The sequence below is a fragment of the Manacus vitellinus genome, unplaced genomic scaffold, assembly GCF_001715985.3.
Source record: "Manacus vitellinus isolate BGI_N305 unplaced genomic scaffold, ASM171598v3 scaffold_23_pilon, whole genome shotgun sequence".
In the NCBI taxonomy this organism is placed as follows: domain Eukaryota; kingdom Metazoa; phylum Chordata; class Aves; order Passeriformes; family Pipridae; genus Manacus; species Manacus vitellinus.
In genome coordinates this window covers 10474769-10492697 of record NW_021939718.1, presented here as the reverse complement: position 1 = coordinate 10492697, position 17929 = coordinate 10474769, and positions in this window count along the sequence as shown.

Genomic DNA, 17929 nt, shown 5'->3' with positions numbered 1-17929 from the left:
GTTAGGGAGGGGAAATTGCCTCTTCTGCAGCCTTGGGTGAGTGTCAGAACAGGTATTTGCCACAGCACTTTCTTCTAAATGACTAATTTTGCATGAAAAAAATCCTCAATCCATTAACAGCAGGTAAAAGGGACAAAAGAGAAGTCTAAGGAGGCCAGGGCTCTCAATCACCTAAACATATGCAAAAGTCAGACTTTTGTTTGCTGAAGGGGACAATTCAGCCCGGTTTCCAAGCCACAGAAAGCTGTCAGTTGTGCTGCCTGAGGTGAGAGCAATAAAGAATAAGTGCTAAAGCCAAAGTTTTCAGCATAATTTCTTCAGTAAAAGTCTTTATTTTTCCTTTTTCCTTTTTTTTTTTCTTTTGGTCTTTTCCCTGGAAAGGAAAGAATACATCAGTTTAACCAGAGAATATTATCCGGAGAGTGCCAAGTGTTTTCTTGCTGTTGAAATATTCAAGTATTTTTCAAATTCAGCATAGAAGTTTCTGTGGTTTTCTGCGCTTATTGTGAAATAATAAACATACGTTTTCTGTGCTGAATCTCTTTAAGTAAATTACTTTAAACATTTAAATTATGTTGTTTTACATTTGCACACCTACATCTTTCACCCTTACTGCCAGGTTAAAATCTGAATTCAAACGCTGAGATTTAATCGAATAAAATTGATAAAGAAATTCATTTCAGGATAATATGTTAACTAATTGAGAATAGTAAATGTAATAAATTAACCATTTCTTCAAGGTTAATTAGAATAAGTTAATTGATTGTAAGGCCATTTACTGTGACTTCAGGGTCTCTGCTATGATTCACTTAAAAAATTCAACAAGCAACTTGTCTTTCAATAGTAGGAAATGTACTTTCTATCTTTGGTTCTGCTATTTGTAAACAACAACTTTTCTAATTTTACTTAATGCCTCACCTTCAATCCCAACAGATTCTGTTGTATGATTAATTTCAAACTTCAGACATTTTGCTTCTTCCTCTGCTTCTGTCTCTAAGGAACTTATTACAGATTTCTCTAAAAAGAAAAGATGACAGAATGTAATATTGAGGGTTTTTTTTTTCCCATCAATATCCTCAGCCACCTCCTTGTGTCTTGCTTTTTTGAGCTGTTATTGTACTTCTCTTATCTTTCAATACCAATGAAGTGGTTGTCATTTGTGCTTTTTTAAGTCTTTTTACTTACACTAACACTATTCTGAGTCATTTTATTGGTGACTTGGATGAAGTGTTATAAAGTTACATCCTTTCTGCTTCTAGGTACAAAGGGAAACTGTCATCCTCTTGACACTTTCTACACGCCTGCACACCTACAAAGTCTGAACCATAAACAGGACAGAAATAGAACACCTTTATGGTTCTTGTCTCCAAAGTAGTCTGTTTTGATAAAACACACTTTCATTGTAGCTCCATAACGTTATTTGTTATTGTTAGACAATTATAAACATCATTTAATGGCTAATGGCTTTAAACTGAAAGAGGGCAGGTTTAGATTAAATGTTAGGAACTTTCAGTTTAAAAGTTCAGTACTTTATGAAGCCATAAACTCCCTATGGAATTCTGCCATAGCTCCAATTGGGCACTGAAACATTTTGTGAGCTTTTCACAAATCAGTGAGTATGCTATTTTTTGTATGGTAAAGCCAGTTCATTTTAACTTTGACAAACCTTTTGTGTTTTCCACTGTCAACGACAATCACAAAATTACACACTGCTATGACATAATGACCATTTTTTGAGCTTTTTAAGACCTGAAATGACATTTTCTCAATGGTCAAGGCAGAAATGCTTATGCTGTTCTCGTGCCTCACTCATAGCTTCATACCTCACAGATACAAAAATATATGCAAGGAACAACACATACAGATAGTGCAACCCAGGAGCATCCTGTAGGCAGGATATCTCTGGTCCTCTCTTAAATCCAGCCCTATAAACACAGGGATAACATGTGTTGTGAAGGGAGGTCCCTCTTGGTCTTGCATTTTTTGTGATAATTTATCCCAGTGAAAACTTAAATTAGTTAAATTTAACTGTTTTTTTTCTCATGTAGTATAATAATTTTAAAAAGAAGACAAGTCTTAAACAAAAATGTTTCCTTGATGAGACAGTTTCAAATCAGAGGACTTAAAAATAACTTCTCTTCTGTGCCTTGATTCCTCTGTAAGCAAGACACATGAAACATCTTTTTACAAATAAGAAAAACTTATTTGTGCTTATTTGATATGCCTTGATGGGGTTGGTGAGCGGTACCTTGATGCAACTGGGAAACAATCTCTGTCTTAGGACAGATTGTTCATATCAGAACCATTGTCTCTGAGTAGCATAGATACCAAAGGGTAAGATCATACTGGTTTTACCTCGCTTTCCTTTGTCTTACTCTTAGTCAGAATACTCAAAGGCTCTGCTGAAGAGTATGAAGGTTGTGTGTTTTATAATTTTAGGACTTCAGTTCCCAAAAAATTAATTTATCTCTGACTTCCAAGCCTCTGAGTGTTCTTGTACTGCTTATGAAATAACATAGGTACCACTTTACCCTGGTGAATTTTTTTTCTTGCAGCCTTTATCATATTTCTCATTTATTTCATATTCACATAAGCAGGGCTCTTATGAATCTATCTCAAATGATTTTCAAGAAGATTTATACTGCTCATTTGTATTTCCATATCACTGCTGGTAAAAGGTAATTTGTGAGAGGTAAACAAAAAGTGTATGTAATAGATTGTTCCTAATTATTACAGACAAAGAGAGTGTACAAAAAGAACACAGGATAAATGAAAATGATGAAAGAGAACCAGCAGAATTCATTTAAACCTACTTATACTTTTTCCCACACTGATAACACGAATCTTCCATTATGAAAAGTGTAGGTGTGGATAGATGCATATACAATAATTTTCCTAATTTATTTTTCATTATTTCAGCAGAAAATTGTCCCACTGCAATATGATGAACATTTTTAGCTTTGCCTCCTCCTCACCTTTTAAAGATAACATGTAGGCAAAAAAGTAGACAATTTAGCAGCATTTTAATATTCTACAGCTTCCTAATATTCTACAGCTTCCTAAACCTTTTAGGATTACTCTCAAATCAAATACTACTGCAAAATTAGATATTCTAGGCTCATGTCCAATTTTCTGATTGTGTGTGACATGCTCTGGGACTTTGGATCTGGTTTCCACAATCACAGAGGTACAAAATACATTTATTTTAATGTATTTTAAGATTACAGTTGTATAGAGAACCAGGCATACGCTACTGATGAAGCAAAGGCGGCAAGGAAAAAGTACTCCCAGAGCTCCGACAGTGTCTTCAAAAAAGGTGCTATTTCAGAAACTATCCACAGTGATCTACAGTGAAATAAAAAGTCTAATGAAGAGAACAAAAATGTCATGCCATCAATCAAATCAATGAGGTCGTTCTCAGGACCTCTTTCAGATCTCTATGTTGTACAGATCCAGAAAACAGAGATAAAAGAAGAAGCTTCAGCTAGTGCAACTAGGATCACTTCAAATGCATATTAATTATTAACATTTTAAAAAATAAAGCCCCCCAAAAAGTGTTTGCATACAGAATCTTCCAGTGATTCAAGCAATGGCACTAGTGGAGAGGAGGTAGAGAACTTGGGAGTGAAGTTGAACCCAGGAAGACAGGAGGGGTGGAGGGAAGGTGTTTTCAAATTTTTTTCTCTTACTTCTCATTGTCCAACATGGTTTTGATTGATAATTAATTTCCCCAAGCTGAGTCTTTTTTACCTGTGATGATAACTGCATAGGGAGTGATCTCTGCTTGCCCTTATCTCAACCCACAAGGTTTCTGATGTATTTTCTCTTGCTTGTCTAGTTGAAGAAGGGAGGGATAGAGCCAGGTTCAATGCACTACAGTGTGGAATACTCTTGGAACAAACTTAGGCTATGCCTATTCCTAATTATGAAGTTTATTAATGTTATTAAAATAAATACATGATGATTCATTAATGTCTAGCACAAAAATAACTCTTTTAAGTCAGTTACATTTGTGAAACAGAACAATAAACAGGAAGAGTAGAGAAGTTGGATATTTCTACATTACTTTTAAGTAGAGCTTGATTTTTTTTTTTGTATTGACATGCCAGTCTTGCTACATATGTTATGTAATGTCTTATTTGATATATACTGGCATTTTCTCCTTTCAGATGAAGAATGCTGCTAGGTCCCTGGAGAACTAGATGTTATCAACCTAAAATAGCAGTGAGAGTTGTATTCAAGTCTGAAAGTGAAGAGGTTGTTATCTCTGATGACACAAAGTTTTACCTTGCTTACTTGTAAGGTTTCTAGTTTATTACACCAGAGGTGGAGAACTCCAATAGCTTGTTACACCTTTCATGCCCTAAAAAGTGTCTGTGCCAGGTCAGAAAATGTCAGATTTTTATACTGCAAGTCTTAATAACTTTTTTAAGGTTATGAAAAGAGTAGCCAGAAAATAAGTGTTTACTTTTAGACCATACAGAGCAAACTTGATGTGCCCTGTCTTGTACACGTGCCTCTCTCTATATATACATGTACAGCAGCAACATGTCAAGTGTTCTACTTTGTTGGAGAACCTTTGACAGAGAATGAGTCTGTGCAAGCACTTGAAGAGTAGAAATTCTAATCCTGAATAAGAATAACATAGCTCAAAATGACTGGTCTGGGAGAATCTCATTGGGGGTTAAAATGCACTAATTTTCTAAGGGACTTTATGGGAACTTCAAATATTCAAAATCCAATCAAAGTGAATCCAATTTATCTAATTATTACATGAAAGTGTAATTAATAATATAGTTAAATGTATTGTAGGCAGATTTCTCAGCATCTGTCTCAGTTTTCCTTGTGTGGTGCTTTCCTCTAGCATTCCTTGGGGTCAATACTTTTGGCCTTCCTCAAGAAGACTGAGGGTGGAGAAGTCATGGTGTCTTAGCAGAGTCTTTCACCAGCAAGAGCAGGCAGAAAGCCCAAGCCAAACGAAGTTAGGTGTTGAAGCAAGTCCTTGTAACTGAGCGACATCCCAGGCTAAAGCAGCTCAGGCCAAGACAGGTTCTGAGACCCTGCATTATGTCTTCTGTAATGTAAAATCTAAATGCAGTCTAAATAACTTATTAACTGACAATCTCCAATGCTCCCATTGATTAAATGGTGGAAATTTATTGTTTCTTTAAAAGATACCAGTTCATCAGGTGCCCTGCAGTTTCAAACCTGTGTATTTATAACACTGTGATGTTCCATGTGAATAATGTTCCATTATTCAAAGGTCTTCAGAATGACAATGGGATGGAGCTGAGTGTTTTGCTGGGATGTTCCCTTTCCTTCTGCTCATCTTTGGAAACAGAATACAGCCGTGCCTGAGTTTTTATTACGTGTTAACTTCATGCACTTCTCCTTCTTGTTCAGTAATAAAAATGATTGAATAATCAAGGTTAGTTCCAGTTTGCAGGTTTGTAGTTTTGCTCACCTTAACTGAGTTTCTTATTACACATTTTGCACCTCACTCTGAACACTCTTGTCTTAATCAAAATCAGTGTCATTATTTGGAAGAAATATGCATTTAGTAACAAATGTGTTGATTACTGCCTTTTTTTTTTCTTCCCCATTCTCACACTTTGGAAGATTCTTTTCTCTGAGTGAATGAAATCCATGGTGCTGCATATGTGAAACTATTTCTGTGCCACAGAAAAATGCTGAAGAAAAGTACCAGAAGAAATCTGCCTTAAAGATGGACAATATGCCTATAACACCCTTTCATGTCAAAAGTTTCAGTGAATCTGATATCAATCAGTACTATTTGGATATTGACCAACACTGTGGAAGTCTCCAGCATCTGATACAGTGAACAATTTGTTCTTCAAAAGGCAAATGCCAACATTATATTTATATTTATTAATACTCATATGATAACTTTACAAGTGATGACTCACTTAAGATTTAATTTTTTGTGATCGAGTTCCTGTCCTTTGGAGCTGCAAATGGTGGAACTGGTACCTTGAAGCTATGAGCACTCTTGTCTTCATGCCCCAGCTGTGGCCAGAGTCAGCATTCTGCTGCTTTGTAAGAGTTTGGGCAAGGTTCTTGCACCTCAAATAAGTGACACATGGTAAGATTGGCTTCAATTCTGAACCTCTGTGGAGAGAGGACTCTATGGGACCCTCTGACTTCCTGATGATAAACATGCATTTTCTCTGCACTGTTGCCTTGAACAAGGGCTAAATAATGTCAGACTTGGGTGCCTTAACATTAATTTCTCCTCCTTCTGTCATTAAAAAGAGGAGTTTCAGGAGTAGATATTCACCTTGTAATCAGTCCAGGCTTTCAGTATGAGAATGTTTGCTGGGTTTTTTTATGTATTTCAGAAGGTAGAGAATACATTTTTGGAGGATCTGAGTGTTAATACCTGCAGGTTACTTAGGTTGCTGGTGCCAAACAGCTCTAGAAAAGTAAAGCATAGTTAATAGCTTTTTTTTTCCCATTCTATTTCCTATCTCCAAATACTGAAGGCCTATATATCTCCTGAATATTCCAGTTTTCACTGTTTTAGTGGCATAGTTATATAAAGAAAATGAATTTCTACGTTAGAGAAGGACACTGCAGTGTATTTTACTCAAACTGACCTAGCAGACCACTTTAAAAGGATGCCAAACTGCCTATTACAGTGTTCATGAAATGAGCAGGACAACTGCTGAAATGATATAATTATAAAAGTTTTCATCATGATGTTTCTCAAACATTTGTAACATTGTTTCTGACAAAAATACTTGGAGGATGAATAAAATTCAAACTGATGTGTGCTTGAAACAGTCTTATGTAACTTGGGCTCGAACCAAAGGAATGCAGTTTTCCTAATAACCACTTGCAATGTTTAAACTAAAATTTACCTGGTCACAGTAGTACACATCCTGGCAGGAGACATCCCACTGCTGTGTTAAGCCTTATAGCAGTAGCCTTGACACATTTAATAATACCCTTCCATAAATTGGGAACAAAGCTGTTGTTCTGGAGATAGCTCCAAAGCTGCGCTGCCAGGATTGTAATGCTGCAAGATTAAGGACACTGATACTTGGCACAAAGTAAACTGAATAAAAGAAATGTTCAACTAGAGAAAGTTTATTATATTGATGCAGTGAGAGAACCACAAAGGTAAATCTAATTCCTTCTTTATTGATCTTTTCAGAAACTTACAGAATGCATCGTTTCTCTATATTTATTTACCTCACTAGTCATAAGTTTCTGAGGGGGTATGTTGATTTTCTGTGGAGGTCTGTGGTAACTTGTCATTTTTTCTGCACTTAATGAGGCAAAAATGTACAGAAGAATTCTGACCATCTGTAAAAGTAGTTGATATTCATCAAACTCAGATCAGTGTGAAAGTTCAGACTTTAATACAGCAATAAAAATAATAATAATTAAAAAAACAAACAAAACAAACCCCCACAGAATTCCATGATGAATCTGCTCTTTCCTGAAACATCAGTTTTCACCCAATTCCAAAGGAAATATGCAACCCTTGCAAGTTTTCTGCTTGAAAGAAGAAGTGCAGGCTCCAAAGAAGGGCAGAACATGTAGCAGTGGGTAATATATGAGTCCACTGTATAGGAAGAGCCATTTTCACAGTGAGACATAAAATCTGCAGAATCCTGGCAATTAGTTTTGGCTTTGCACTTTATGGGAACCAATTTAAGTAGCTCATCTTTCTCCTTAAGGTCTCACTTTAATTTGCTTTTTCTAAGTGTCCTTGTACAGTAAGATGGGTGGGAGTTGCTTTTCTAGCCTTTCAGGAAAGAAAAGTTCCATCAAGTGTGTTGTGCCCCTGCCCCAGGCACCAAAAAGTTTTTCAAGGGTGTCCTAAATGCAGGATATCCCTTCTGAACTGATATTTCTCTGAGACATATGTAGCACCACTTATTCGAAAGGGTGTTTTCCACCCTATTGGCTACTGAATCTGAAAGTTATTTTTGTGAAGATCTCATTAATACATGAGGTAGGCACATCTGCAGAGTCACTGGTCTTTATTCTATATCTGGTGACTTCATAAATAATGCAAGAATTGAATTCTGTGCTCTGATATCATGATGGCCATAGAAATTGCTTCAAAACACTAACTTTTCCTTTAACTATATATGTACTAAAGGCACATCTTGAACATGGAAACAGAAGTAAGGTTTCTTAAACAATATTTGTTTAGGCTATTAAACAAGGATGAATCCTATAAATACTGGAATGTCCTTAAGATAATTAATTGAAGAAAGCTAATTAAATAATGCTTCTAGTCACTGTGTCTGGAGATTCACTTATGTGTCGAACAAAATAAAAATATTGATTCTCCAAAGCCATAGTACTATGATAAAGATCAGATTCTGACCATTCTGACCCCTTTTAGTTTGGTGCAGCCCATTTCTTTGTAACTGTTATGTTCTGTCAGCAACTGCTTATAAAAATAGACTACTTCTTTAAAATACTCAATAGAAGGATGCTATTAACACCTGTCAGTTTTCACTTCAGTATCCCAGACTTTCAATACTGTAAGCTCTTCTTAATGCATTTTTTTCTCTTTCCAGGGAAGTCCAGCATCTGTTGCCTCGGAATTCATATTCTGGCTGTAAAAATTGTTAGAATAGTTTATACTGTGTTATTAATTGTGCTTAGAGTTGATTCTGAGGCCAAAGAAGAGTGAAAATATTCATTTATGGAGATACACATGTACCTGAAGCTGAAATACTGCTTTGAAATTTGGACAAGTGTGTCTCTAATCCTCCAATCTTGCATTTTTGCATGTGGTCCTGACTCTAAAATGGTGGCATGAGAAGAGACTGTTCCTCCTGATGGTGTGTGTGCCTCAATGCACAGTACCTTCTTTCTGCTTGGTTATAACTTGCAGCTGGTGTGCTCCCTTTGCCAAGAGGGATCTCTAACAGCTATAGTGAGTTGAGAGAGTTAAGGTCTAACACTGAATCTACAAATTATTATCTAAACATCATTCTTAAATAGAATCAAACTCTTTAACCTGCCTTTTTCACCAGTATTTTCCATCAGAGATTTTTAAGTTGTTGGGGTTTTTTTGCTTTCTTGTTTTTGTTTGTTTTGTTTTGTTTTCTGGAAAATCTTATAAAAAACAATTCCATTGCCGTGTTTCACTGCTGCCACTGGTTAGAAAATCTGGCATCCAAGACTGGAGACAGACCTTTTGGTTCCTTGGCTGTTCCTGCTGTGTTTATTTCTTGGGGAAACTGAACTCATTTTGAGCATTGCCTTGAGTTTGGCTTGAGCATTGAAGGCCAGTTTATCACTGAGCATTAGTGTTAGGCCAAGATGTATGCAAGCTATAGTTATGCATACTCTTTCAGAGCTTTGTCTCTGACAAATTAAAATGTTTTTCATCCACTTATTATTCCATGAAGTTGTATAAATTCTGTTTTTCAAGATCTGTTCACTCCTGTACTGGCTGTGTATATACATTGACACAGAAGCTGACAGTGATGCTGATGGAAAAAGCAACAACTAATGCTGGTGATGCAATTAACTTGAAACTAATCAATTTCAGCCTTAGACTCAACTCTTTGAGTGCAAAGTTACCTGGGCTTAATTGTCCAAACAGCTTCTTCTCCAGTTCCAGCTCATACTGTCTTGTGCCGGAAGGGAAATTCATCTGGGATGTGGGATAAAGGTTTTCTGTTCCTATATGATTTCAGTGTTTTAAGGGTTTCATTAAGTGTTCAACTCTATTCTATAGTAGTTTAGGGAATCAGCTCCCACCAATACCAAAAATTATCAGTTATTGTTTCTGAAAGTAAGTTTACATACAGAAAAACTGAGTGTCAAAGGTTAACTCTGAGTTTGAGAAATATTAGCACACTGGCTCTAATACACTATGAAATATGTGTTTCATGATTTTTAGGTTATTTTTGTGCTTGCCCTATTTATTTTAAGTTTCCTTTAGTAACAGCAATTTTCTGGGGGAAAAGAAATGGGCCAATAGGATTAAAAAGTGACAAATGTGACTGGATATAATCTTATGAGTATCATGTTCACATTGACTGATGGGAGATCAATACTTTCAGATTTTTCTTCAGTGATTAACCAAGAAACCCAGCAGATTAGAAACTTTTCCTAATCCTTCTTTTCAATGGTATTTGTATAACTGCTAACTTTAACATTCGATATTTCTCCAAATTTTTTCTTTCTTGCACTTCTGGCCTTTGCATTCATTTGGAGCACTATTCAAATACCAAATTTATTTTATTTGCCTGAATTGTGATATTTATAAGATGCAGATAAAGTCTTGCAAAATTGTGCTCTTTGTAAAAACACTTCTATCGAAGAATGACAACCTTCCAAACAGGTATGAAAGTTAGTCAGTTATGAAGAGAGTAAAGTAGGTGCATGTGTTCTTTCCCCTAAGTCTCTGGCTGGCATATGGGAACTCAGTTCTGTCCCATTTATCTCATTTTTTATGCTAATCATGTCAACTCTGTCACCCAGTTTCTGTGACTGGCAAACCTTTTTTGACACCTAGAATTAGAGTTCCATTCCGTTTTTTAACTCTGGGATTTTTTTTTTTTTTTGCATTTCACACTCCTTCTTCAGGGATTAGTTTCCTTAAGTTATTAGGAAAATATAGGAAAAAGGGATTAGGTCCAGCAGAGGTTTTAAGTTTATAATGTAAGACAGATAAATTTTACATACTTCACTTGACAATCAAAATATCTTCCGTTTATCTGCCAACTCTTTTTTAGTTTTCTAACTAGACCATCAGCAATGAGTGGTTTCTAACCAGCAAGTCTTGACCCAGCTCCTCAGTCTTTGGAGTGCAAGGTAAGTAAGGAAAAAGGAGTTTTTAATTACCTCTCTCCTGACTCTAGGTAAAAACTGGGCTGATGAAATAAATATTTTCTCCTCTGACAAAACTGGGCCACTATGTATAAAGATGTAACTCTTTTTTTTGTTCGATATACTATGAACATTTCATGTGGCTCCAGCCAGGTATTTAAGGCCTGGCAGGTAAGAAAAGACTCAGAGTTTTTTATTCCTGTGACTGCACGTGCTTTCTCTGGTGACTTGTGAATGAAAAAGAAAACTGATAATGTGGACAGCAGGGAGCCTAACCCAAGCCCACATGTCCCAACTTGAGTATTTTTAACCAATTAGTTATTTTCCTCTGGGCTGCATAGCAGTGCAAGTCCATGAGGAGCTTAGTGACTGCAGTTCAGTGAGAACATTCCTCTGAAAGAGCAGCAGGTATATCTGGATGCCCACAGATTCACACAGGAGCTCTGCTGGGTCCCTAGCTTCCTGCAAGACAGCTCTGACAAGAAAGGTTTTAACAAAAGCAACAATAAAATCACCATTTTTTTTTCCTATTTATAAAATTACCTGAATGCTGCTGTGCAACATCAAGCATCTCAGTGCCCGACCCGGGAGTTCCACTTGCTTCCAGACTGGTAGAACTGGAGCTTAAAGGAAACTGAGTGCTGCTTTTTTTAGGCTCAAACAAGTAGGTGCATGCCTTGGACCTTAGTCTAGAACTGGATAAGCAAGACTTGTGGAGAAATCCACCTTCTCCCTAAGTTCTGTTATAGATACTGTTTCAATGCTTTTGTCTTTGTGCAGCCTGGACTGTTTTTCTGTATGTATTATTCTTTTTAATACATTGATTTCTATCTATTTAAATCTAAAAAGATATATTATCTTTCATAATATATTGATATGTATTTATATAAATATATGGGTATCTATATTTTTAATATATTGATATAATATTTATTGGTAGCATACATAAAAACATAGAAATATATTTCAATTTTTTTTACATGTAAGTTATATTTCTTTTTACAGTTTGGATGGTGTTGCATCTGTTACAGAGCATGAAATACACTTATTTTTCTTTCCTCTTCAGTAGTAGTTAAATTCATTCAAACACTGGGTTCCTAAGCTCATATTATTAATAAACATTTGCAGATTTCCACACCTGTTTTCCAGAAGATCCAGCTTTCCCATGGAAGCCTTACAAGATTAATTTGGACTTCAGATATAGACAAACTCCTCCACCTATTAAAAGTTCAGCAATCTGAACAATTTCCCCATCTGCAGGTATAAGGCCTGGTTTCTGTGAAGTCTAGACATAAAACTCTCTGTAGAACCAAACTGGGTTGAACACAGCATAGCATTCACAATCCTGTTTTAATACTCCTATAGACACACGTTACAATCAGTATAGATGATACATCTCATCATTAATCCCATTATGAAACTCCATTAAAGTCCATATGAGATAGTTTCGTGCTGGCTCCACCAATTCCAAAAGAGACAAATCATTAACCATTTTATTACTTCTAGGCAGATTAAGGATGGTGTTGTGATTAAGATTTCTTTAGTGATGAAATTCCCTGTAAGGGCTAGAATTAAAATCCTTCTCTCACATTAAAAATAGAAAGCTATAGTGCAAGGTTCCAAGAACCAGTTAAGCATGGAAAGTTACAAATGGAGATTAGCATTATCTGAATATCTCTATCTTTTCTTTGATAAGGCACTGGCTTAACTGAGGTCTTAAAATCTGTATCTGAACTGGAGCTATCTACATAATGCTGTTGGGTTTACATGTGTTTGCAAATACATTTTTGCGTTTTACAGTAACTCTGGGAGTGCTATAAGACACTGTCCACGCTTTTGCAGCATCAATGGCTTTCCACTTGCATAATGCAGGCTATAAAAAGAATAAGAATTCAGAGTGTGTGGCTGATATTTTAACACACTCCAACATCTGTAGTCTTAAATAACTTATGTATATATATGAAAATTCAAATTCAGATTATACACAGCACTGATGTTAGCTACTTTTGTTACCTTAATCACAGAACTATTTAGGTTGGAAAATACCTCCAAGACCATTAAGTCAAACCTGTGACCAATCCCCAAGGTCACATTTATAGTTTATAAGGAAAGAAAGCTGCAAATTTCATTGCAATTTAAAATGTAGCTTACAGAAAGGATTTTGAGAGCTTTGGGATCAAAAGGTTTGAGGGTTGCAATGGTAGAGTTTTATGACAGCAAGGATCTTATGTCAAAGACAGAGTAGTACTGCTGCATTTTGAAAAGGAAATGTAAAATATTACTACACTGGTAATAGAGAAACATTTTAGTATATCAGCTTTAATGGTGTCAGCTTTGCTGCACTAGACTATTAAGAGAAACTAAAATCTCATGACTTATCTATCAACTTTCATTAGTTAATGGCTGATACTTCCAGTCTGTACTCCTGAGAAAAAGGGAATAGCTTGATGTTTTTAAAAGAGTTCATGAGCTTCTGAAATCACTTTTGTGATATGTTCTCCATAGCTGATCAAATTAATTACCAAGGCCAGAGTATTCTACCATTAATTATACCACTAACACTCATGAATGACACCTGTGGGTAATTCCATCATGGTTTCAAGTAGTAGCAGACTCCATGAAGATCAATATTCTGTTTATATGTCTGATTTTTCTGCTTCTGGGTATGCATGATTAATTAACTTTTGTATCATATAATTTAATTTAATGGATTCAAAACAGGACAACTTCTGGTCATGGGTAGTAGCAGTTTCACAGTTCAGAGAGTGTCATTAATGGAATTCAATTAATATATTTAAATTGGTAAGTAATAGCGAGGAGTACGCCTTGGATGAACAAGTAGGTGTTCATACTCTGAACCCTTGACAGATCAAACTTCTAAAAATGCAAATCAATAAGCTCAGAAAGCCCCTAAAACTACATCTGAGCACAACAAAGGCTGCAGCATATCAGACATACCAGAAAGATCCTACCTCTCAAAAGGTGGAAACATCTACAGGTTAAGTATGCCAGCTTTTATTTAAATTAACTTCTTTGTATTAAAACATTTCTAAATCATTCAAACACTGGGCTTCCTAGGCTTATATTATTAATAAAAATCTTCTGCTAAGTGAGCAAGTGCTAGTATGTGTTGTGATGTTCTTGGTCTTTTCTTTCTATGCATTAATCTTGAAGAAACTAATTTGCTTCCACAGTAAAGGTGTTGAAGCACGTTTAGGTGCTATGAATACAACTGGGTATGACTTACAGTAAGAGTAGTGTTGTGAGTGTTTAGCTGCATAACACTTACTGTGGGGTTAATTAACACCTGGGGCTGCAGTAAAATTTCATGTGGCTGTGCTTCAAGAAACTTCTGTCAGCCAGGAGTGGTAAACTGAATCAAAGTACATTTGAACTGCTTAAAATTCTCCTTGGAAAAGAGAGAAGGTGGGAGATTCCAGTTTTACAGAGGAAGGACCTTTCACTAGTAGTAGTTTTATATCCAGGAAGACTTTGCATGTTGTGAAGACAGAAATTTCCATAAGGATGAAGGTATAACAATATAAACATTTTTCTCCTTGGAAAGTTAATTCACTTCTGCTTTTTTACATCTTTGAAACTCTCCCAGGTCCAGCTACACTGGATATTTACATATACTATATTACACAGGCTTTTTGAGTCATTTTTACAAAGCCTTTCCAAATAATTCAGTGTTGACTTCAAAGTAACCATGTAAGTATGGAACACTAAAATTATGTAGCTCTATTTCTTCAAAAGCTGCTAATCAGTCAGAAGGTTCATTTCACTTGCTGTCCTGTGAAAAACAGTCATCAAAAAACAAGATGGAGATAATTTTCTTTTTTTTTCCTCATTAAGTTTTGTTGTGCACAACAAATGGTATTTTATCAGAAATCTAACACAAAGAACAAGATTTTGGTGTGTTCAAACCTGGTGACAACATTTAAGTATTCTCAGATTTACTCTGAATGTACTCTATCAGTATAGTCCGGTGTAAACATATTCAAATCTGACAAGAATAATATTGGGGACTACATATATTAGAACATTTTAAAATTTATTTCTCAGTTTGAAATTGGTTGAGTTCTCTCCCCCCTTATGCTCTTACCATTCTCCTTTTTTAGGGTAAAAGAAGAAAATAATTCTTGAAGTTGCAGATTAATTCTTCTGACTTGGAACTCTTTAGAAGCCAATTGTGAACAGTTGCCTTATTTTACTTGTCACATATGAAAATTGTAGTGGCTGAATAGTGTACAAAGGCATTAAACCAAGTGAAAATCTTTCTATATTCTGGTGTTATTTCTGATTTTTTTTTTTAAAGATCCTGAGCTTTTGTATAGCTTTTTAAATAATCTTTCCATTCTGAACTGATTCTTAGTGAATTAACTTTCAGGATAGCTGCAAGAAACTCTCCTCTGCCTCTTTCTGTGGGAGAAATTCTCCTCACTTAAGACATGCAAAAAACACCATTCATACTATTAGAATAGTAGCAAAGCAATCTAGGATGTGGCCAATTAATACTTGTGTCAGTGAACTCTTCCTACAGCCCAACGTGAATTCAGTGCTTGGTTGTGTAGCCCAGAGTGAGGTCCACAAATGACTGTGGATCAAGAATGGATTTTTCTCTGTTAAACACCACTTATAAAACTGCAATATTGCCATGAACTTATCCTTGACTTACAAGGGTACTGGTGGTGGTAATTGTGGGCTGCTGTTACACTCTGGACTAAAAGCCATAAACTACCCACAGTGGTTACATTTTTATTTAAGGCTTTTTAAAAGCTTTTTGATTTGTTATAACCTCGAATTAGCATCCAAACAAAGAGTCACATGCTCTTCTCTAATAGAAATTCTTTCAATTTAATGAGAAAAATAAGATATTTTGGAAAAGGGTTTTACAACAATTTCACTAAAATATTCATCACAAAACCCATTCCACAGAAAACACCCACTACAAATAATCAATATACCAGCCTTAGTAAAACAATTCATTAGTTTTAAGTTACCCACAAGAGAAGGAAAAAGAGTAAAGAAGAAAGATTAAAGGAGTAAAGAAAGACAGAAGAAAGAAGTAGAGAGGGGAAAGAAAAAAATTAGTTACCATACAAGATCTTATGTTTCACATGGTTCAGGTTGCAGTAGAGATGAGAGACAAGAAAAGAGGAAGAGAGAGATGACAGGGAGCCTTGTGTATTTATAGTTTTCCCTCCCAGGCAGGATATCCTGCCAGGGCCCGAGTGAGTTGTGCTGTAGCCACTCACAAGCTGCAGCGGTGTGGGGTTGGATCCCAGGTAGCTCTGCCTTGACTGACACCGGCTGCACAGTCTTCAGCTCTGCCATGTGCTTTCCATGGGCACAGCCATGTTTGGCTACAGGCCTTCTGGCTCTGCCATGTGCTCTCAGGGACCTGGCCCTGTTGGCTGCAGGCCCTGTGCCCGCAGCACAGGCCTGATGTGTAGGTCTTACCATGTTCCTGCAGCCAGGCCCAGCCATTCCTCACATGCACACGCACATGCACACACACACAGAGTGAGTTGGCTCTGACCCACATAAATAATTCAGTGAGATTTGAATACAGTATTTCACAGTTGTTTTTTTTTAACAAAAGAGGTGTCTTTTTAGGACCTTCCAAAATTTAAAAATATTCTGGTTTGTTTTGCTTTATAATTTTACAGTGAAATTTAATTTAAATGTGATGTTTCGCAAAGAGAAACTAATAAGGGGAGAAATTAAAAAATTAAAAATCGCTGCTCCCAGAATTTCTAAATAGAAAGAAAAAAATAGAAGACTTATTCAGTGTCAATTAAAAGTATGTAATCCCTGGTTAGAAGGATGGGCGTTTGGTTGTACTTGTACTGGAAACAAGTTTATATTCCTCTAATTTCATAAAAAAAAATAGAAAAAAAAGAAATTTATATATCTCACAGCTTAGTAGAGCATCTTCAAAAACCGTTTGGAATATGGGACTGACTGACAAGCTGAAAAACTTGAGACTGTCGACAAAAAATTGAAAATTCAAAAAAAAAAAGCTGGTGAAATTATTGAAAACTCCAAAAAAGAGTTTTGGAGTCACTTAGGTCATCATGACGATCTCTTGAGAACTCTGAATCAATGCAGTGAGGGTTGTTACAAAACAACAAAATGAAAATGTTTAAAAAGAATAGTTTTCTGATTCAGCTAAATTCAACCTGTGCAACCAACATCATTTTAAAAACAGGAAGGGAAGGAGATGGGAAGGAAACAGCAAAACTGTTACTTCAAAGTTCTGTTCTGACTTAATAAAAGTGGTGTAAGGACAAGCCCAGTATTAGCTTTTCTGAGAGGCTTTCGCATGAGGAAATTCCACACTCCAAGAAATTCTAGAGACTGCAGTGTAGCAGATGGCATGGCTCTGTCCCCCATCCATTGGAATCTCTTCAGCTATGCCATGTGGGGGGTTCTGACTACTCGGAGCTGCTGCTAAAGAAAGTCTGTGATAACAAACAGCCTAATCTTGGCTCAGCTGAGAGAACATCAGTCCAAAGAAACCACTTTAACTTCTTTTTGAAACAACTTGCAGTGTTGCTGCTGAAGGGGTGTATTCGTAGCCAAATATGACAGTGATTAAAAAAATGAAACCCACTGCCAACACCAGTGGAAAATTCCCTGTCCATAGTAGTTGACCCAAAGCCTCCCACTCAAGCTCAGCTGTCATCAGAAAGAGACATTAAAAAAGCATGGAAAAGGAAATAAATCAGCAACTCATCTCCTCTTATAGATGTGTGGAGTGATGATGGCTGCAGCCTGTTGTCAAATCTTGGTCTGTCCTGTCATCTACGGAAGCTACTCTCTGTCTCAATAAATGACTATTTACTGAAATCAATAATGAAATAAAAAAAAAATACGTGGGGAAGAAATATGGCTGTGTAGTTACAGCCAACAGTAGCAGGAAGAGGTCTGTGATCTACTGATGCCACTTCTACACTTTTCTGGTCCTCCATGGCATTTTAAGGAAGCCAAGGTATGTAGGCTAAAAAGAAAAAGATTAAATATTACTTGGCTCAGGTTGACCACAAAGTGAATTTAATCTGGGGAGGGCAGTGGTATATTTATCTCTATATAA